Source organism: Herpailurus yagouaroundi, unplaced genomic scaffold (assembly GCF_014898765.1).
Source record: "Herpailurus yagouaroundi ecotype Mexico unplaced genomic scaffold, PumYag 29, whole genome shotgun sequence".
In the NCBI taxonomy this organism is placed as follows: domain Eukaryota; kingdom Metazoa; phylum Chordata; class Mammalia; order Carnivora; family Felidae; genus Herpailurus; species Herpailurus yagouaroundi.
In genome coordinates, this window is record NW_024412377.1 from 88825729 (window position 1) to 88849208 (window position 23480).

At 37.5% G+C, this 23480-nt stretch overlaps 1 long non-coding RNA gene across 2 annotated transcripts in view; it reads right to left on the minus strand.

Moving 5' to 3' along the window:
- Positions 1-285: 285 nt before the first annotated feature.
- The window catches only part of LOC121013467 (uncharacterized), a 40354-nt gene continuing 17159 nt past the window's right edge, over positions 286-23480 (minus strand). Inside the window, exons 2-4 of one of the 2 annotated variants that reach the window (XR_005782726.1) lie at positions 16484-16804; positions 10992-11192; positions 286-683 (exon numbers count right to left, since the gene is read on the minus strand). This is a non-coding gene — a long non-coding RNA (uncharacterized LOC121013467). The remainder of the gene's footprint in view (positions 684-10991; positions 11193-16483; positions 16805-23480) is intronic. The other variant, XR_005782725.1, reaches the window with a different exon arrangement.

Genomic DNA, 23480 nt, shown 5'->3' on the forward strand with positions numbered 1-23480 from the left:
GAAAAAATACATTAAAAACAGAATTAGAATGTCTTTGGTTTATATAGCTCACAGCATTAAGTTAAAATAGTATAATACATGTTATACAGCGAGAAATGTAAATGTGGCCTAAAAGAACATTTTTGAGTCAGTTTCACATTAAACATTGAATAGAAAAGTTGACTTATCTTAAAATAAAGCAAGTCACTATATCACTCTGCTACAAGCAAATGTTTCGTTTGTAAATAAGGATGAACTGACAGTGCTTGAAAGTGTAGTTCATCAAAATCACAACAAGAAACCAAATATTATGAATGTGTAAAATTCCATGTTTATTTAATATCCATTACATAGCCGGTTCATTGAAACCAGACTTTGTAAAGACAAATAACATTTCTGATGAACATAAACAATATCATATAGTTGAAATTCATCCTGTATTTTCACATGAATAAAGATGTCATTATGCAAGAGTTTCAACAATAAAGACCTTGCTGTGAATTGGCATGGCATGCTTCAAGGCAGCACCAGCCTCCGTCAGCTCAAGAGGGGACATTAGCAGCTCTGCACCAAGGAGCTCAGTGATCCCATGTTCACACTCAACTGTTGTGGAACCTTTCCCTGATATCAGAGTTGGTGTCCCGTGTGGTCTGTGTCATGGGTACTTCCTCAGAGGACACATCCAAAGCTCAGGCTGGGTATTCCTAATACAAAAAAAAAAAAAAAAAAAAAAAGAAAGAAAGAAAAAAAAGGCAGAAAACCAATGGCAATATGCAGATAATGCACTTCTCTAGTGAAGGAGAAGTAGAAGTATTATACTCAATAATATCAATGATTATCTTTATAGTTGCACGTATTTATTGAAGTTTACTGTGTGCCAGGTACAATACTAAGCCCTTAACATTCACTGTTGTATAAAACAGATGAACATAAAGGAAGGGAAGCAAAAATAACATAAAAACATGGAGGGGGACAAAACACAAGAGACTCTTAAATATGGAGAACAAACAGAGGGTTACAGTAGGGATTGTGGAAGGGGGGGATGGGCTAAATGGATAAAGGGCATTAAGGAATCTACCCCTGAAATCATTGTTGCACTATATGCTAACTAGAATGTAAATTTAAAAAAAATTTTTTCAATAAAAAAATAAAAAATATTATGTCAAAAAAATAAGAAAAAAAAAGATTTATATCTAAGAAATATTCACTATAGCATTATTTACAATAGTAAACAAATGGAAACATTCCACAGGGGCAATAGTTTGGGAATTAGAAATATGTCAAATTCATAATCAGAACACTATGTAGCCATTAAAATCATGATATGAGGTAATGTCTGTAATTGTCATGTTAAGTAAAAAGAATACAAAAGTTCACAGACTATATAATGTGATATTTGGTTAAAAAAATCCTATATATCTGTGCAGTTAAATTCTGAAATGAAATTTAAAAAAATTCACTGTTGTATAAAATAGTCACAAGAATACTTTAAAGTAAACACTTCAGTTATTTGTGTTTTATAAACAGGGAAGCTAAGCTCAACAGAAGTCAAGAAACTTGAACGCAGTTTCACGGTAAATAGTAGAACCAGAATGTCCTTTGTGGCATCAAACATGGCTCAGGGAAGACCAGTAGCTTCCTGTGTCTGACATTGTACATGAGCTGATAGCTTCTTCCAAGCTATTTGTAGCCCTTTTCCACCTTGCTTTCTCTATTATGGAGGCTAAAATTCCTCACATTCTACAAAGACCTTTTTATGTCTTTCTGATAATATTTTTTCTTCTAATTTTTACATTCTGAACCACAACACAGGTCTTCCTGCTCTTAGGAGTGACCATGTGATAGATTCTGGCTAAGATGTATGGTGAAGTTGCTAGCTAGGTTTTGCAGAATGTTTTTTTTTTTTAAAGAGACAAACTCAGTGGTATGGTAGGTCTCTAGCTAAGAGGGTAAACCCCATGTTAAGTATTCTATACAACATATGTACACCACACACACACATGCACACACACAGAGCAAGAAAAACAGACTCCTGGTCCTTTCACCCCTCCACCCTTCTTCTTTACCTATCCTGGATTATCCATCTTCAGATTGGTTGATACATAAAAGAAAAAACAATCCTTCTGGTAAGCCATGTTAATTTGGTCCTTGTGGCTGACTATACTGATCACCTAAAACTGCTTTATAAAGTTTTGTGACTTACTGGGGGAAATAGTCACTAATATTTGTTAAATAAAAGTATAAATGATTGAGCTGTATATCTTTTTTTTTTTTTCAACGTTTATTAATTTTGGGGACAGAGAGAGACAGAGCATGAACGGGGGAGGGGCAGAGAGAGAGGGAGACACAGAATCGGAAACAGGCTCCAGGCTCTGAGCCATCAGCCCAGAGCCCGACGCGGGGCTCGAACTCACGGACCGCGAGATCGTGACCTGGCTGAAGTCGGACGCCTAACCGACTGCGCCACCCAGGCGCCCCTGAGCTGTATATCTTAATTGAGGTATATTCTGTTCTGTATTTCTACAATTAAATTAATGCTGGGTGAATTTCCTTTTATTTAAATACTAAACACAAGCACATCTGAAATAGCTATCAGTTCTTTTTGCTCTAAGTGTGTAGGTTAAAAAATAAGACAAGCCCTCTGGGCTATGTGCACAGAAAGAATAGCTATAGCCCTGATCAGAGGGTGCCAAAGTCTAGAATTGAATTCATTGTTGGGCCCAACAGAAAAGGAAAGGAGAAAATCAAGGGGAGAAAAGAAGACATTTTTGGAAAAGGTGAGACACTCAGATTAAAAAAAAATTCTGTGAAATTGAACAAAACCCACTTTCGCACCCCCTCCCCCTGTTAATGATTGGAATCCCATTTCCAACACTCATTGGGTGTATGACCAGAGATAAGGTTGTTTCACCTCTGTGAGATTACCAGTTGTTTTCATATATAAAGTCAACATTTTGCAGCCCTTCTCATAGGATTGTTTTGGGATTAACTAAAACAATGAATATAACTTGTCTGGTGCTGTGCCTGACTCATAGAATACAGTTAACAGATTTTAATTCTGTCCCCCACCCAGCTCCCCATTACCCATCCCCTTTGACAGAAAGATGACTTCAAAGACTTCTGTCTAATCTCTGAAAGCATTATTTTTCTTCACAGTCTAGTCCCTATACAAAGATAACATTTGGTTGGACATAGATATTAGTGAAAAAAATGCCTCCAAGAGGGATATAAGCTTCCTGAAGGCAGTAACCATGTGTTATTAATGTTTAATTCTTTAAGAACTTGAGTTTCTAAAGAATGTCCAGTTAAGGTATTTAAAGAGAAAATAACTTTGGAGGCCCCCATATGACCGTTTAATGATTTATCAAGTCTAAAGCCTCCTCTTTTTCAAGGTGTAATCTTGTCAGCATTTACTACCCATTGAGCACAATACTTGAAGACTTGTAAAGTAATTCTGAACAAAGGTAAACCCATATTGTCCATAATAATAGGAAGTCATGAAAAAACAAAAAATATAGTATAATGGTTGTTTACTGTGAACTATTCCCTATGCTAGGCTCCTTTATACATCATCACTAATCATGTTCACAACTATGCAAAATAGGTGTCATTAGCCCCATATTATGAAAGGAAAGCCAGCCATCAAAGACTTGATTGGCACTAATAAATAAATGCAGAGTGCCTTCATCACAGTTTGACTTCAGATCTCTCATATTCCAATGTTGGAGCTCTTCACACTCTACCTACTGCATCCCAGAAGACATGCAGACTACGAATTTCTAGAAAAAAGAAAAAAGTAAAGGAAATCAGACATCCAGTTTGGTGGAAAACAAGGTTTGGAGACCTTAATTATTCAGATCTATAATGTCAAAATTATTAATTGCTAATAAAAATCAATAATAGGGTAGGTCTATTTTTAATTTTTTGAGGAACCTCCACAACCCCAATGTTTATAGCAGCACTCTCAACAATAGCCAAATTATGGAAAGAGCCTAAATGTCCATCAACTGATGAATGGATAAAGAAATTGTGGTTTATATACACAATGGAGTACTACGTGGCAATGAGAAAGAATGAAATATGGCCCTTTGTAGCAACATGGATGGAACTGGAGAGTGTGATGCTAAGTGAAATAAGCCATACAGAGAAAGACAGATACCATATGGTTTCACTCTTATGTGGATCCTGAGAAACTTAACAGAAACCCATGGGGGAGGGAAGGAAAAAAAAAGAGGTTAGAGTGGAAGAGAGCCAAAGCATAAGAGACTCTTAAAAACTGAGAACAAACTGAGGGTTGATGGGGGGTGGGAGGGAGGGGAAGGTGGGTGATGGGTATTGAGGAGGGCACCTTTTGGGATGAGCACTGGGTGTTGTATGGAAACCAATTTGACAATAAACTTCATATATTGAAAAAAATTTTTAAAAATAATAAAAAAATAAAAAAGAAAAAAATCAATAATGCCCAATAATACTATTAATAATATAAAAAAAAGTCTCATTTAATCTTCACAACATTCTGTGAGACAGATGTTATTGCCTCCTTACCTGAATAGATGTTGACATTTAGAGAGAGCAATGGCTTTTCCAAATAACAGATCTTGGACTTAAATTCTGACTTCATCACCTAGTCTAGTCCAGTCCATCACCATCACCTTTCCAGTATACCACCACATTCTGCCTGCCATGCTACTTTGCCTGAATTTCAGTGAAAAAAGGACAAAAGATATGGCAACATGGAGTAAACACCGTCTTTGGCACTTCCAAAGGGCCTTTACTAGATCTAAATGCTTTCTGCTGACAAGGCTTTTTTTTTTTTTTTTTTTTTTAATGTCTTCTGAGAAGGCATTCTGATAAAGTATGGATTCAACAGAACAAGTCTTCCCACTGAGCAAGTATTAAAGCGATTTTCTGAAGGTCTTTAGTTCATGCTTCGTTTTCAGTATGTCCTTTTCCTTCTTAACATCTGTTTTCAAATGAACAGTGAGGAATCACTTTAAGGACTAGAATAGCTCTGGGATATTTAACAGATGCTGGAACTCATGTCTTGGGCGCCAGTTCAGATCCAAAGATATATGGTTCTCTCCTCTTCTAACCTATGACTTTAAGCAGTAAGAGCAGACCAATGTGTTTAAACTAGTATATTGTACCATAAAACCATTGTTTCCTATTTTGATTTAGAGATGCTGGTGAGGAATCAACTAGGATTGTTACCACTGAGAACTTGCACGGCAGTAACCATCATTCACTCCAGTGACACATGGTGTGTCTCTTGTGCTTTTTGAAGCAGGACAGCTGGATATAAGCAATCAGGTGAGGTGGGATAGCATACATTCCTTTAAAAAATCTTTCTGAGTTTGGAAAAGGTGGAACTAGGGTGAGCAGCAGATAGAGCAGCAAGCAGTAGCTAACCAAGAAGAAAGATGATAATTCAAGCTGGGACTAAATTAAAATGAATAGAAAGAAAGCCCAAATGAGCCAATAGCTAAACATGGGAGTGAAAAAGACTTAAATGCCAAACATATCAACCTTGAAGACTAGAGGACCCTGGACAATACAGGTGACAATCAAAGCCAAAGGCACTCAGCACTCAGTTATTCTTTCTTTTTAAGGTTATGTATTTATTTTAATAAGGAGAGTGTGCATGCTAGCAGGGGAGGGGCAGAGAGGGAGGAAGAGTGAGAGAATTCCAAGCAGGCCCCATACTGTTTCTGCAGAGCCTGACGTAGGGCTCAGTGTGGGTCTGGAACCCATGAGCTGTGAGATCATGACCTGAACGGAAATCTAGAGTCAGACGCTCAACCACTGAGCCACTGAGGCGCCCCAAGTTTTTGATGCCCCTTAAGTGTTAAAAACACCGTCTTCCAATTTGACAATAAATTTCATATTGAAAAAAAAATTAAAATTAAATTAAAAAAATAAAAAATAAATAAAAACATTGTCTTCAGATATTATTAAGGAAAGATACCTGAATCAGAAAGACTCAGTTATATTTATAGATAACATTCTGACTCCTGGAGTGGGCCAAAGATGTAAAGGCATCCTTCAAAACCTAGTGTTTGCAAAGGCTTCTTTCTGTTTGTGCTCTACATTACATAGTTCTCCTTTTATTCCTTCTTGAACCCCTATTTACTATTGTGATATACCATATTAGCAAAAGCAAACACTTTTGTTTCACTCTTCTAACATATATCTATTAATTTAGCCTTCACAACAAACCTCTGAGATAGGATCTATTATTATCCCCATTTTACAGATGAAGAAACAGCACAGAGAGGTCTGGCAGGTTCCCAAAGTCATGCAGGTAGTTAGTGAAACCAGGCCATCTTCTCCAAGTCCTTGCTCTTAACCACTACACAAAGATGCCTTGCTTAACTCTTTCTTTAATGCAGTTACAATATTTGACAGTCCTCTAAGAATAAAATTTCACTACAAACAAACTTATAGGTAACTTCCAGGTATTAGTGGGTCCATAACTGACCTGAAAAATCAAATTGTTTTTATTAAACTATGATTTAATTTCTAGTCTCTTTTGGTACACAATTGTATTGCATAGAATATAGGAATAAAATATATTGTTTTACTTACGTGATGATAATAATCATTAGAGAAATCTGAAAATTTCAGGAAGAACCTAAAAATTATAATTTTTTAAAAGGCTGAGTTCAAAAAGCCAAGCTAAAGCTAATGGGGCACCTCTTTGAGATGTGTTTAGTTTACAAATAACAAAAGACTCCTATATTCCTACCATCATTTGTGGGCATTGTAAACATTGTATTAATGAAAATGCTAGTTCTGTTGGTGGCATTTTATTATTTTTTTTCAACGTTTATGTATTTTTGGGACAGAGAGAGACAGAGCATGAACGGGGGAGGGGCAGAGAGAGAGGGAGACACAGAATCGGAAACAGGCTCCAGGCTCTGAGCCATCAGCCCAGAGCCTGACACGGGGCTCGAACTCCTGGACCGCGAGATCGTGACCTGGCTGAAGTCGGACGCTTAACCGACTGTGCCACCCAGGCGCCCCCTGTTGGTGGCATTTTAAACAAGGAAGAGGCGGCTGTACTTTAGAGCTGAACATACACATAATTGGAAAAGGTGATGATGAACTAAACCATATTTACACAAACATTTGAAGTAATCGCTCGTGAGTCCTGTAGAATAGTTTTCCCCTTTTAAAATGATCACACAGAGTACCCTATTGGTTCATTTCTTGGCATCTTATTCATGCTGTAAAGCTCCCTGCTGGATAGGAAATCTAGTCTCCATCACCACCTTTTTTTCAAATTAAGTTTCTCTCTCTTGCTGGGTATATGAATGAAGTAAAATCTAAGGATTTTTCAATTTGTTTCATAATTTTTTGAAATGGGAATTTCAACCAGTGGCCATCAGAACGACAAACTCCAAAACTTTATGTCACAGTAGCAAAGGATGTGCATAGGGGAGTGTGTGTGTGTGTGTGTGTGTGTGTGTGTGTGTGTGTGTGGTTTATTTATGTGCCCAGCCAGAGACTATTGCAGTGATGACAAAAATTGGAGAATACAGACTGGTAAATATGCTCTCTGTGGAGAAAAAAATGCAAATTTAAAATGAGTTGGACTTTCCCTCTACTACATATTTATTTACCAAAGTCATAGAAAACCCGAACTCATTTCAGGCTTCTTGAAAAGTAAACCAAAAAATGATTAAGCATCTCTGATAAAAGTGTGCATATATGGCTAGAATGCTAAATATCACAGATGAAAAAAAAAAAAGCAACTTCCTATACTTTCAAAAAAATCCCCCCCAAAACCTATTCTGACCAAAAATCATTTCCAAGCAATCTAGTAAGTAAAGTGTGAATGTATTAACCTGATGGTTTTCTGAAGTTTTCCTGAAAGTTGCACGTGTAAAGTTTCCATCTCTTACCTTTCTAGAAGCATGAACTGTCCATCTGTGTATCCTAGACACAACAGTATCCAAGATGACACCAGCATAAAGTATAATGAAGTAGTGTTTCTCAAAATGTGATGCAAGAACTCCTCGAGTTCCATGAAAATCCTACACATAGCCTGTGGATGGTCTTTGTAAGGTTAATCAAATATCAGTGGCAATGGCATCACTCTTTGTGCTGGCATGAGCTAATAATCTACTTATGATATATACTAAAATTAGATGTCAGTTCATTATTGCCTCATCAAAAAGAGCACTAATTCTGATGAATTACTTTGATGGGTACGGCTGGGGTAGGAGCAGTAGGGTGTGGATTCTTTAGTTTTATCCGAGTAGTGTAAGGATTCAAGTATTTTTCGACTCATGTTCTTGGGACACCCATTTTTGTAGCCTCCTGAGATTTCCTAAATTGTTGTTTTATTGATCCTGAATCCAAAGAGAAAAAAGTTGACACCTTCTAAAAGAGATAGGTTTCAAATGACTATATGGGGTACAATTTACATTGGAATGATTTCTCTTAATTTTGAGCATTAACCATTCCCATTGCTGTAGTACCTCCCCAAAGGAAGCATGGTTCATAGTCTTCAGACTGCCTTTTGGCACAGTAACGTATTCTCAATCTCACAGTAGTAGCCTGAAGGGCAGGAATTGTGGCCTCTTTTCTTCCTTCTTTGTATCCCTAGCACCTAAGAGTGTGCTCCATAGAATCAATTTGAATCAATGCCTGGAGACACCTAAAGTAGATGATTTGGTGTATAGTTATACTCGATTACCTAAATGTAAAATTACTATCGTATAGAAAGTAAAAAACATAATCCTAATGCTTTTCAAAAATGTACAACCACTTCATGACATGCCAAGATGGCTCCTGATATAGAGTCCTTCTGTGACAAGCTCACTACCCCACATAATCATTTGCAGAAACACTGGCCCCCACTTTCATATCACCTCTCCACCTTACGTATGTAATTCTATGAGTTTAAAAACCTCTTCGTCCCAAGATTTAGACCCACTAACCTTAGGTTTCGCTAACCAATTCCATGTGGTTTTATAGTAGCATCTATTCTACAGTGCTCAACATCTTACAACATGCTTTTTCATGAGCACCTGTGTTTTGGAGAAAGTGACCAGTCTGTCACCATGCAGGCCCCCTAATGTCAGCTCACTTCTCTTTTGGCACCTTTCTGGCCCACCAGAGATTGTGGAAGAGGGATACTGTGAAAAGACTATTTAAGTCCACTCATGAAAGCAATTTAAGTGATGTATTGGATTAAAGTGTTATCACTATCTTAGCCAGTTAGGCTCCTGAATGGACTGGAGGAGAGAAAACCTTTCTGATGTACTTTGACTTCAAATTTTAAGTCCGAGTTATTTACCTCCCGAACTTACAATCTCCAACTTTCCTATTTCTACACTTCTGAATAATTGTTCCCTCTTTCTGGAATGTTCTTCCTGGCTCCTCTGGGATAGCAACTCAAATCTTCTGGGACTATATCCAATGTGATCTCCTCTGGGAAATGTTTCCCAGTTTTGTCATTTGTCACAAGCACATTTGTCAACATGTGCTTGTGATTGGTTTTTCTTACATATTTTCTTGGGCAAACTCTAAGGCCTGTGTCTAATTCATGTTCATGTCTATATAATATTGAAGAGAGTGTCTGATTAGTACTTAGTAGATACTCAGCAAACATTATGTTAAGTGTAAATAATTAATGACTGCAACCACCTCTCAGAGATTTCAATTCCTTCTTCCTGGAATGGAATGTAGAATTAAGCCATGAAAAAGGAAGTGAACTTAAAATTTGTTATTTATTATTATTATTATTAAAGAAACTACTCTTTAAGGAGGGATGGAAGAAAGAAAAATTTCTCCTTGGGTCTTACTCGGAGAGGTCACATCTTTGTTCTTTCAAAGTCGGCAAACATCAAACAGTTATTATTCAGGCTAATTTAATTTTCATGGTACTGGGCTATTTTATTATAATTAGCTTCTTATACTACTAATAAGGAAGAGAAAAACATATACAAGGTGAAAGCATCTGTCTTCACAAAACCAAATGCCAACAATTCCAAGATCTTCACTCTTTCCATGGTGGTTATATATCTGAGCTTGTCAATGTTAGACTTTAAGCTCCTGGTCATTTCCTCAAGCAAATATGATGAAACCAAAGGATCAAATAACGTTTTCAATTTATAATGTCTCACTACAAATTTTTAATTTTTTATAAATGAATTATTAAAGCTGCAAATGATAGTGGCTTCCTTTGAAGAATTATTTAAAGCTCTCTTTAAGTACTTAAAAGATAATAAAGAATAAGAAAATTCTGTGATTGGTTAAAGGGCAAAGGTATGTGTGCTATTGATGACGGCAGGAAACAGTCTGCCAGGTGACTTCAATTCAGCTGAATCATGTGACCCATATTTGTTGAGTAGAGGAATCAAGAAGTAGGCCAGTTAAAGAGGCTTGACAAAGATTGGAGACCCTTGGGTCAGAAACCCTGCAAGCAAAGATAAGTGATTTTTTTTTTTTTTTTTTTTTTTTTACTGAAAAGGATCAATACCTTATACATCTAACTAAGCTGTCTTCTCCATCAGCTAGAGTATGCCTTTTAGTCTTCTTGAGACTCAGTGCCCTCATTTGTAAATGGGACCACTGTAACATCCTTGATAAATGATGAGGACAGGCAGACCTGAGATAACAACCCTTTCTGAACTCACCTAGAAAGGGGAAAGCTAAGAGAGAGAACCCTACTGGGAATTATACTTCGAACGGGAGGCTGAATGTTGGAGTAGATTCCACACAGCTATGGGATGACTTGGTTTTGGTAAGTAAATAGCTCTTTCTGTCTGATTCCTCACTGATGGAATGGGGAGGTTTTTCAGGAAGTATAAAACAATTGAAACCTATAAGTAAGAGCAAAGTCATAAAAACCATCTGCAGTCGCATAAACTAAACGGGACTCACTCTGACATGAATTGCTAAAGAGGCATTGTGGAATCTTCACATGTAGTGTGGCTTCTAGTCTACTCTCCTACCCCTGTTTCAGGGAGGATTGTGAGAGAGAAGTTATAACGACTGGGTACCTGAGATGAATCCTGAATGGTGCAGGGTGCATGACATGATGCTCCTGGTGTCAGGACAGAATGCTCCTGAGACCATGTCATGCACAGCAGTCTCATGAGTGAGCCAAGGGGTTGTAGAGATGGGTTCCAGGCCTTTGTGAGAATGGTTTGCAAGTGATCCCCAATTTCAAATGGCGATCATTTTCACTCTGCTCAGGTACTCTGCATCAGAAACGAATCTGCTCAGGAATTCTTAGAAGACAATCAAAGAGGGTGCAGCAGCTTCTTCCTTCTCTGGGGAGTTATGCTGAGCAGCCTCCCTTCCACATATATTGTGCTGTGCGTGGAATGGCGGTGGGGGGGTGGCCCTTGGAATTCTTCAGAGACTGAAGCCTCTCTAAAGGCTATTTGGCTGGGCTCTCAGAATCAAGAATGAACACGTTAGAGTCAGAAGTGGGTCTGAAAATGGGAATCCTCAATTTGGGAGAGTATTAGTAACTTAGAAAAGGTGGTGAATTTATTTTTACCTCATTAAACAACCTGAATGTTATTTAGACATTAAGAGAGAGAATCAGTGTAATTGTTTCCCATTTCAGCCCTTGGAATTTCTATTTCATTAATAGATGTTAGTTACTTCTTTAGACACCCAATATATAACACAGATGCCTATTAGTCCCAACATCTGAATAAAGGAAACTGAGGCAGAGCAAAGTTAAGGAATTCGTTCTCATCTGACTGGAATTCTTAAATATATTAAATGCCTTACTCTGTTTCACCTCTTTCCATATACAGCATAGATTTTAACACCTAAATGATTAATTCACCAGCTTGACTCTGCTACCCACCTCCTCTCTTCCCCCGCTTTCCCACTGGGAGACTGGCTTCGGTTCATAGATAATACATGGACAAGAGGACAAGAGGAAAGCTTTTATTTATTTATTTTTTTATAAGTCAGTAGTTCGGTGACCGCTCTGTCATTCTGAAATTCTGTTCCTTGTGCTCCAGAATGTCTACTCAGCTGGAGTGGCCAGTACCTTAAGAGGCCGTGAATCTCTGTCAATAGAAGGAACTTGCTCCTCTATCCCCCTCAGACCTCACAGAAATACTTTGTCAAGAATCTCTGGATTTCACAAAGACATGTAGATTTCTTATCTCAAACTGCAAGTTTCACTATAGTATTTTTAAGATCTTTAAGACCCATAATTTCCCTGAATTCAAATCTCTTTCTAGTAGCATTTAGGTTTGTATTTCAACGAGACCCTATACGTGTGAAAAGATATATATTGCTTAGGAAATTAGTCATTAGGTTTACAAGTATTTACGACTTGTAAATTTAAAACAAAACATATTTTGATTTACTCAGACGCTAGCCTCAAAAGAGAAAAAACACAAGTTTAGCTTTTAATCTTAAAAAGTTTTATACTGGGGAATTTTTTTCTCCACTTTGGTTCTCGGCTAGCCCATGTCTCACAAATATAGTTTAATTTTCCTAATATTTACAGTTCCTCTGAAATAATCTTATCAAGTCACTCCTGTCATTCATTGTTTTTCAAGCTCAAAGTTAATGTGTAGTATTCACAAAGCGATAGGGGAAAGGACATTTTATTTTATTTATTTAAAAAAATTTTTTAACATTTATTCATTTTTGAGAGACAGAGACAGAACATGAGTGGAGGAGGGGCAGAGAGAGAGAGAGGGAGACACAGAGTCTGAACCAGGCTCCAGGCCCTGATCTGTTAGCAGAGCCTAACACAGGGCTTGAACTCATGAACCACAAGACCGTGACCTGAGCCAAGGTTGGATGCTGAACCAACTGGGTCAGCCAGGTGCCCCGAAAGGCCATTTTATTTTATTTTATTTTATTTTTTTAATGTTTATTTATTTTTGAGAGAGGGAGAGATGCAGAGTGTGAGTGGGGGAGGGGCAGAGAGAGACAGGGAGACACAGAATCTGAAGCAGGCTCCAAGCTGTCAGCACAGAACCCAATATGGGGTTCAAACTCATGAACCGCGAGATCTTGACCTGAGCCGAAGTCAGATGCTTAACTGACTGAGCCACCCAGGTGCCCCCGAAAAGCCATTTTAAGCAAAATGATTCAAATTAGTAATTTTTTGGAAATGATTCAAAAAGAGAAGTGACATTTACTTGGCAAATGGCCTGTGGACTACAGACTGTCCTGACTGGGATTTTTCTGCCCTCTCAAGGCTTTGAGTTTCCCACCTATCCAGTGAGTCAGTCTCCAGCTCCCCAGCACCTTTGTGACTTTTACTGTTTCAATGACTATAGCCTTTATGTAATATTTGCATTGCTGTCTTCTCTGAACTAATGTTTACTTAATTTTTGTCCTGAATTAACTTAAATTTTTTTTTAACTTAACTAAATGTATCTTAAAAGAAAGTTTTGTGTCTCCGCCATAAGTAAATGGACAAAATTTATTTAGTGGAAACCATACAGTGTTATTAAATTCTAGCTCCACAGGGTTGTCTGCTGAAGACTGAGCCTGAGGCTTGCTTTCTGTTTCTTTTTTTTTTTTTTTTAATTTTTTTTTCAACGTTTATTTATTTTTGGGACAGAGAGAGACAGAGCATGAACGGGGGAGGGGCAGAGAGAGAGGGAGACACAGAATCGGAAACAGGCTCCAGGCTCTGAGCCATCAGCCCAGAACCCGACGCAGGGCTCGAACTCCCGGACCGCCAGATCGTGACCTGGCTGAAGTCGGACGCTTAACCGACTGCGCCACCCAGTCGCCCGCTTTCTGTTTCTTAAAAAGCAAGAGAAAAGTGGTAGAGAGTTCTTTGTCTGCCCCAGTCTGAGACTTTCTTCCTGATATAATTAGAAGTCTCAAAAAACCTGAAATAATGCAAACTTTCTTATTGTGTTCTTTGGTATCGATATGCCTGCTAAAATTATCTTGTATACACCAGTGGTCCATATATATCCCTCAACCTGGGAAACACAGAGTTGAGTGTTGTCCAAGACCTCTGCCAGCTATAGCTTTTTTTTCTTTTTTTTAATGTTTAATCTATTTTTGAAGCAGAGAGAGAGCGTGAACGGGTGAGGGGCAGAGAAAGAGGGAGACACAGACTCCAAAGCGGGCTCCAGGCTCTGAGCTGTCAGCACAGAGCCTGATGCAGGGCTCGAACTTACAAACTGTGAGATCATGACCTGAGCAGAAGTCAGACTCTTAACCGACTGAGCCACCCAGGTGCCCTGCTATCACACTTGATTATACTGCAAACCAGGAATTTCAGTTTGTAGACATGTAAAAGACACAGAGGTACGTTTCTCTTCCGGTGCTTCGAAAGCTGAGACACAAACCTCTTGTAGAAAGAACCGACTCTTCTGTCTACTCCATGACTCTGGCTAACTTGTTCACACATGAGAAGGTAATGAGGAAATGTGGGTGGATAAGAGCAGGAATTAGGATTCAGCTGGCCCGTCTGATTTGGCTGTTGCCCCTTATCTAACCATCAAATTGAAAAATGTCATTAAATCAGTTGAAACTTTTTTGAGCAGTGCTGAAGGTCAAATTCTGGGATCAGTTTAACAAAGGTACTCTATTTTGATAAGAGAATTGATGCCGTTTTGATAATATTGCCAAGCTTAATTTTCTTTACCTTGTTCTGACTGCCCAGTGACCATTTACATGATGAAAGTAAATGTTTTAAAAACTGAAATGAGGGGTGCCTGGGTGTCTCAGTCGGTTAAGCATCTGACTTTTGATTTTAGCTGAGGTCATGGTCCCAGGGTCAGGGGATCTAGCCCAGAGTTGGGCTCCATACTGGGTGTGGAGCCTGCTTGGGATTCTTTTCTCTCCTTCTCTCCCTGCCCCTCCTCTGCTCACACTCGCCCTTTACGAAAACCAGTGAAAACTGAAATGAATAGCCATTTCTGTTTAGAGTTTTGTTTGTGTTTGTTTTTTTTGCTATAATTTTGTACACTTAGAGTAAAACCTCAGTTCAAGAACTTTCTTTCCTCCTTTGCGGAGTGCTGCTAGAGTCACACAAATGACCAAAACTTAGAACCGTTTTGTTACCCAGCACAAAGTAAAATGAATTATTAAAGTTGACTCATATAGAAAGTAGCCATGGAAAATTAGTGGAGAAATTCATTGTTATTTTTTGACTTCTATTACCAACATAAAACACCATAATGGCAATTGAGATATCATTATTTTTCAGTAATCCCTTGTACCTGGCAGGAACTCCAAGGAGTTCTTCCTTCTGCCTGAGACCTAGAGGTGGTAGTTTTTATAAGATTAAAGTTGGTGCTAGTCATTTCAGATACTCACTTCCAAGTAGAAGGTGGGGGCTTACCCTCACCATAAGTAGCCTCAAAAATGCACCTGGCTCCTGCCACCATGAGAGAAAATTTCCAGTTAGTGCAACTGCCGCTCCTTTCTACTTACCTACTTAATTCCTACTTCACTTTGCTTAGAAAACAGTACAGGAAATAAAAGGCCAGGCTCATAATTTGCACGGCGAATTACCCACAGCATCTGCAGAACCAGACCCTGGGTTGGAATCTTGAAATTCAGTGGCTTGGAGTCTTGAAGGGCAGTGGCCTGGGAATCAGGAGACCTGGGTTCTGGGTCAGCTTCACCACTAACCATGTGATACTGAGAAACTCTATTGTCTTTAGTGATGTTCAGTGTCACTTTCTCCAAAAGAAAGGGTGAGAAGAGACCTATGTAGCCATTTCTTCCCTTCACATCCTATGATTCTATTTCCTATAGTGTTACAGTGATATCTAGCATTAAAAATAATGTTCAATTATCTGAGACTTTGAACTAACAACCCAGCGTGGCATGAGATTTTAAAAAGAATAGGCAGCATAAACTCTCATCAACAAGTCACACACTTCATTAAGAAATTAATAATAGACCCACAATTAGACAGATATTGTATTTCTGATTTGCTGGTTAACTCATTGACTCTGCTATATATTGACCTTCAGAAAGCTAGGGAATGATAGATAGGGGCCTAATCATTAAGTAGTTGATCTTCAAACATACCTGCATTAATATTTTATCGATTGCATTTCATTTTAATTGTAGTGTGGTTAAAATTCCAATGAGATAAATATTTTCCTTTATGTGAGAACCCCAGAGAACAGTAGCTTTGAAACATTTATCATAAAAATAAACACAGACTGTTACCCAACAAATATGCATAAAAATGTCTGTGAATGACTAGATTAATAGAGGCCTTCATGTAAAACCAATGATCTACATTGAGCCTTACAGGAAGAGCATGTTTCCACAGATACAGAATATTCCCAACCTGGAGAGCTGGCTGAGAAAATGCAGCCAGAATATTACTCATTTAGTCTTTTCTACAACAGCTCCATCCTACAGCCTAAAACTGAAAGCCAAAGACTACATTTTCCAAATATTTGTCAAAAACAAGGGAATTGTGCTTATTTATTTTAAATTCAAACCCAAATGTGCTCATTTTTAATCCCACAGTTTTTAACTCTGATATTCATCTCTTTTCCATGAGCAGTAGCCTCACCTCAAGAAAAGAAGCATGTGATAGTCCTTTCAGTCAGCCAGCATCTCTCTGTTGAAATGCAACTATTCCAAGTCAATAAGTGGTAAACTTTGGTAGGAGTCTGACTCAACTTGGTATTAGAGTTACTCCTGAGAAAGGGTCTTCAGTTTGGTGGAGCTCCTTTCTTCTGATCATTCATTCAGCGAACTCTTGTGTCGGGCACATACTAATCTTCTCACTCACGTTACTTATCACACTGTATTTTTCCAATGGAATCAAATCTAAAACACCTAGTGACTGAATCCTGGAACCATACTCCGGAGGCCATATGTCAGCCTACTCCTGTCAAGAGAGAGAGAGAGAGGGGGGAAAAAAAAAGGAAGTCTGAAACTAGAAACCATGAGACAGTATTCTGTGCTCTCTTCTCACTTTCCTGAATTATGTATTTGTCCACACCTGGCTTTCTGCAGTGGGAGGAGGCAGCATAGGCAAAGAGTAAGAACACTGCCTCTATGACCAGACAAATTTGCCGTAGAATCCTTGCTTCCCCAATTACTGGATGTGGAACTTGGCAAGTTTTTAAAATCTCTTGAAGCCTAAGTTTCTTCTCTAAGTTGAAATAATAATATCCTACTTGAAGTTGCTGCAGGGATAAAGTGAGATAATGTGAGTAAAGCTCTTAGTACCGAGTCTGGAAATGATAAGCACTCTGGAATGTGCAGCTTCAATTTAATCTTGTCATTAGCGGAGCATAGAGATGACAGATGAACTAAGACTTATTAAGTGCCTAGTACTCCTTGGGCGAAGAGAGACTCTAGATATTCCCTCTCTACCTCCACCTCACCCAAGTTTCTTCTTTATGAATTTGAGAGCGAATTCTCTGGCTTGTGTGCCATCTTTCCCTTTATCTCCTCTTTCTAATTCCTTGTGATTAATTTTAGCAATAGCACTGGATATCAGCAAAACCGTCAATGGAGAAAAAGAAAAACAATACAAATTCAAATCATTACCTAAAATTTATTTATTAGTAGATATTTCTAAGTGGTGGAACTAATGATGATTTTTATCCATTTGACTTTACTCTTTATATTTTCCAAAATTCTGCACTGATATATATTACTTTTATAAGAACAACAAAAAAATGTATTTAAAAGTGTGTGTGCATGAGTGTGTGTGTGTGTGTGTGTGTGTGTGTGTGTGTGTATAGCTGGGGGAAGTTACTTATAAAGGTCAGTAAAGATGTGGTTGCAGGGGATTGTCTGAAATAATTGGAGCACAACTGAGTACTAAAAATTATTTTAGAAGCAGCTCGGGACTTAGAGGACATTGGTTTAAATCTTAATATGATGGTTTAGTAGCTGTATCACCTTTGTTGCTTAACCTTTCTAAGCCTCATCTCTCTCATCCATTAAATGGGGTAGTAATCTCATTCTTCTGCAGTTTCTTGAAGGCTGAGCTTACATGTGAAAAAGGTATGATGTATGGGACTGAGTTAGAGTTCAGACTTATGACCTGAAGAGTATTTAAATGCTTTATTTAAAAAAAATAATTGACTAGAAAACTTAGACAAAAACTCCTGCACGAATTAAAATTATTTCATACATTTGAATGTTTCACCCATACCTGAAGTGTATAACATAGTAAAAACTAAACTTAATATTTTTTCTCACAGTCCCTTCCCCAAGTAGCTCCTTTTCTTAGATTTATTAGTGCTGTTGATGAAAAGATCAGCTTCATGGTTCCCCAAGCTAATAACATCAACTCATTCCAACTTCTGATTTTGCAATATTCAATCTGTTCCTTATTCCAGTTGAGGTTCTCTCTGAAATATTGGTTTGATTCCATTCTTTTCTCTCTCCTTCAGGGTTTCTCCACCTCAGCACTATGACATTCTGGGCTGGGTTATTCTTTGTGATGAGGATCTGTTCTGTACATTGTAGCATGTGTAGCTGTATCCCTGACCTCTGTTTTATGACAACCAAAAATGTCCCCCAGACATTACCAAGTATCCCCTGGGAGGCACAATCTCTCCCAGCTGAAACTCCTGCTCTGCTCTGCACATGTCCATAACAAGAGCACACCCACATCATGGGTCCACATGATACTAAAAATTGTAAGAGCAACTTTTAAAAACATTTACCCCAAATTTAGTGTTTGAATCTAAAATTCTTACCATGAATTTCCATGTACCTTTCAGAGAGTTGCACAGGATACAGAAAACAATGTGTTGATATCTCTGATATTCTCTCAATAGCATAGTGCTAAACATTGGCCTTGTTCAACGATGTTATGCATTATTAAGCGAAAAGGTCTCCCTCATCACTGAATCTTATTCTGAGAGTAACCATTTAAAGCCAAAATGTCTTCTTTATGTTTTTGTTGTTACTTGCATCTACTATGTATTTTTTACATATCTTCTTGCTTATTTACGTTAGAACGCATATTCATTGCAGTGTAGAAGCAAAATGTAATCTGTAATCTCATAACGTCTTTCATCCACACCAACATAATCACTAGTGTGTTCATTAAATGTTAAATAATCAAGAACTATGTATTTTTATAATGCATAAATCCTTAGTAAATTATTATATAGATGTGTTAGAGTGTGTAAATGATGTTTAGGGGAACTGGTTGGGGTTTTCACTTATACTAAGAATGCATTATTATTTTTCCTATTTAAAATAATGAAATATTTGCTCTTGCAACAAAAAATTTTGCTTTCCCACACATTTTCAGAAGTGGATTAGAATCACATATGTAGGAAGGAATACCTGCAGTTATATTACTTGAGCATTTACTATGTTGGCTTTGTGCTAAACATTTCATATACATTGTCTCTTGAAAATAAAGTACCTCAGCACAGACACCTGAGAGAATAAAGAATAGATACAAAAGAAAGGTAAAAGACTTCATTTTAAATTTTTTAGAAAATATATAACTAATTTTGGCTCTAATCCTGAGATTTAAAAAAAAAAGAAAAAGTAGCTGTTCTCATTGTAAGCTTGAAGGATTCCATTCCCTTGTTTTCCATTTACTCCTCCTTCATCGGAATCTGGCTTCTGTTCCATCATTTTACTAAAACTCTACTAGCCATATTCATCAACAGCCTTTTGTAGTAAACCTTATTGTATGTTACTTCTTCACTTTATTTAAAATACCTTAGACCATTTAGCTTTTTTAAATACCGTATTCTCAAATGCACATCCCAAAGCTAGATTTCTTGCCTGATATGTAGACCCTGTATTTAACTATAAACTGAACATCAGTATCACAACTTAGATGTCTTACAGACAAGCCTATGATTCAATTATGCAAAACTGAATTCATCACATCTCCTTCACCCAAAATCTGCTTTTCCTCCTGTGTCTCCCATTTTAATAAATGGCTTCATGATTACCTCCATTTCTAGAGCCAGAAATAAGGTATGATCCATGGCTTTTCCCTCTCCTTTATCTCTTTCAGCCAATCAGTCATCAAATCCTATTGATTCTCTCTCTTCAGTAGCTCTTAAGCCCATCATATTTCCACCCTCCTGCTATTGTCTTAGTTCTGAATCTTACAGTCTTTTGACTGTTTTATGCAGTTATTTCCTAATTGGCCACCCAGATGGTCAACTAAATATTAAAATAAACTGCTTATTTTTCTGAATTGACCAAATACGTATGCTAGCATAGATAAAAGAAAACACCAGACATAGCTGTCAGACCATGCGTATTATGGGACTGGTGCAGCAAGACTGTGGGGAGGAGCCAGTGAGAATACCACTAAAGAACATGTGGGATCAGTTGCAGGTGGGTTATGGCAGCCTCCTAAATTTGATTACCGCAAGTCATACAGGAAATGCCAAGGACTGAAGTAAAACCAAGAACCAAAGATCAGTGACTTTTTAAACCAACCAAGGTAACCTACACACAGAACCCGGGAAGCAGCAGTTTCTTATCCAGGCCATTTTTAGCAGACTAGGTGCATACTTGCTGGATCTTAAACAATGACATATTAAAAGATGTCGTGCAGCAACGTTCTTGAGATACGTGGTCTCAAGCCCTATATGTGTATATAGAAGTTAGGAAGCCACTACCCTCCACTGTATATAAAAGTAGGAAATTGGGCGCTTGGGTGGCGCAGTCGGTTAAGCGTCCGACTTCAGCCAGGTCACGATCTCGCGGTCCGTGAGTTCGAGCCCCGCGTCAGGCTCTGGGCTGATGGCTCAGAGCCTGGAGCCTGTTTCCGATTCTGTGTCTCCCTCTCTCTCTGCCCCTCCCCCGTTCATGCTCTGTCTCTCTCTGTCCCAAAGATAAATAAACGTTGAAAAAAAATTATTTAAAAGTAGGAAATTATTGGATTGAGCCATACATAAATCAATTATCAGTAGAAGGTAATAACAGAGCTAGTTATTTGGGGAAAAGGTAAATTACAGGTATAATTTTATGTCTTCTGTATCTCCTCTAATCCAACTTCATTTTAGGATCTCTTAAGGCAAAAACTTTGCCTGTATCTGTCTCTGCTTATAATATCTGCTTAGGTTACATCAGTCATCCCCACAGTATAAGTTTGCTTACTTTGAAACAGTATTCTGTATAATTCTTGCCGCTTGACATTATATTAGAAAAAGTGTTGACATGATATGTTAGTCTTTGGAAAGGACAGTAAACACTTGTAAAAATAATTCGTTTCAGGTAAATAAGGTAGTTAGCAAAGGTTGCCATTTTAAAGTAAATACATGGAACTTGGATATTCTAAAAGGCTCTCCTAACTTTCCTCAGACATAGATTGAAATAGTATTTTGTTTTCCGATCAACATCAATTTCTTGCAAATAAGTGTCAGGCTCTGAGTTAAAAAACTACTTTCTTTTGATTTTATTTTTTACAAAAATTTGAGTGAAAGTAAATAAAATTTTTGTTGTCTAAATATTATAGATCTCTGAGTAAAACTTTGAGATTATCATATTCCTTGCATAGTTGATGAATAAAAACACTGTACAAAGTAGAATTTGAAGATTGCATTGATTTTTCCAATTTTAAGTGATTTAACCTGTTGCAGGCAAAATAAACATGGGGATTTGCAATTCCTGTTTGGCTCTTCATTTTGAAGTGCTAAATAGTTTTATTTCTTTGTTCTGTCTATAGTCCCTAACTGATTTCATGAGTTCCACTGTCTCAGAGGCAACTCTGAATTCTCTTTCTAAAGATGAAGAGTTATGGAACAGATTATATGAAATACTGTATAGTTCAGATTAATTAATGATTATAATAGACATTAATAAATCCATTCTAATTGTAATTACTTATAATAGTGAATTAGAAAAAGACTTTATGTTAGTGGATCAATGAGAGAAAAGGAGGGTCTGTAAGTTTGCTGGAGAATGGGTATGCGGTAATAGAGGATAGGGTTTATTAGCAATATCACCTAAATCGCTTGTCCATGGACATTTTTCACATATCTCTAAGACAAGATTTTTTTTCTGATAAGATTTACCATGTCCAAATGGTTCAGTGCTGACAGACTCTCTCAATACTTCCTCCAGATTACATGGGAAAACATCACAAGGAACAGCTTGTTAGCCCTACCTAATGATCTGATTTTCTGTGAACTAAAAAAAGTCTGTCTGCACAAACAAGGTGTTTGTGTCAGGACCTAAAAAATGAAGGTCCTGAATTGATCGATATGTACCTGGCTGATAATGCTATATATATATACCACATCAGTTTCTAGTGTTCTATTGTTTCCAGTAAACAATACTCACATTTTTATCACATTTTTATAGTTTGCAAAGTGATTTCACATACAGTACCACATTGGGCCCTAAAGAAAATACAATGAGATGAGTAGGGTGGATTTTTGCCAATGTATACAGATGGAACACCTAGATACCTGGAATGTGGCCATAAAATACCATGGCCACTTTAAATCTCCCTTCAGGTAAGGAGTGCAGGAGAAATAGAAGTTGACTGAGCATCTCAACCACAAGCAGCCATCGCTGAACCCCAAGAGATTATTCCACAGAGCAAAGAAATCTGCTCTTTTAGTTGTCTCTATACCAAAGGTTCGTTGGATTATTCTAGCAAGAGTCCCCAGTTCCAGGAATCTAAGTACAGGGTTTCCCCTGTATGTATCCACTTCCAGACAGCTTTTTTTGATTCTTACCAAAAAGTATGAAGGGAAGAAGGTGTATTCATCTGACTAGATTATATGGAACATCAGAAATTAGGTAGGGAGATAGCAGTGGTGGGACCTCTTAAAAACCTTTTGTTTGTTTTTTATTTATTTTATTTTACTGTTTTCTTTGTATTATTTTTTCTTCAAAACCCTTTGAATTCTTTTATCACCAAACTGGTCCTGGTTAAATTAAAATCCAGTGCTGAATGGTAACAAAAGAAAACAATCTCACAGACACTGTATCTGAAGAGCTCTTTTAACGTCTAAGCACAGTGGAGAAATAGCGTGAGGACTTGCCTAAAGCAATTGCATCTTCAAGGTTAAGACAAAGTCTTGGTCACTGACCCACATTAACAATAGCTGAAAAAATCAGAAGCTAAGTAATGAAGTGACAGAAAAAGAAGGAAGAACAGAGGAAAGAAGACATGAAAAAGAAAACCAGGAGAAATGAACAAAGTACAAAGTAGAACTTCTCTTATTTTTTTCTATTTTGAAAAAACATCAGAAAAATATTTAACCATAGCTTTTGTACACAGGTTTAAAATTCAAGCATTAGCTACATACTAACATAAGTTATGAGTTTAAATCCAAGATCAGTGGCACATTTTTCATTTTGCAAATTTTAATTTGGAAATCTATGAGATGTGAGGATTGACCCTGGCAAAATGATGGAGATTTTAAAGACTAAAATGTACCTAAATCCCTAAACAGAATTGTTTTCTTTAACATATTTTTAATATCGTATCTCTAAAATTAGGATAAAAAAATCATAGTGGGACAAGATGAAAAAACGTTTCCATTTCAGGTAATGTAACACACGTGTTCTTCTGCATTCAGAAATACATTCTACTCACTGACTAC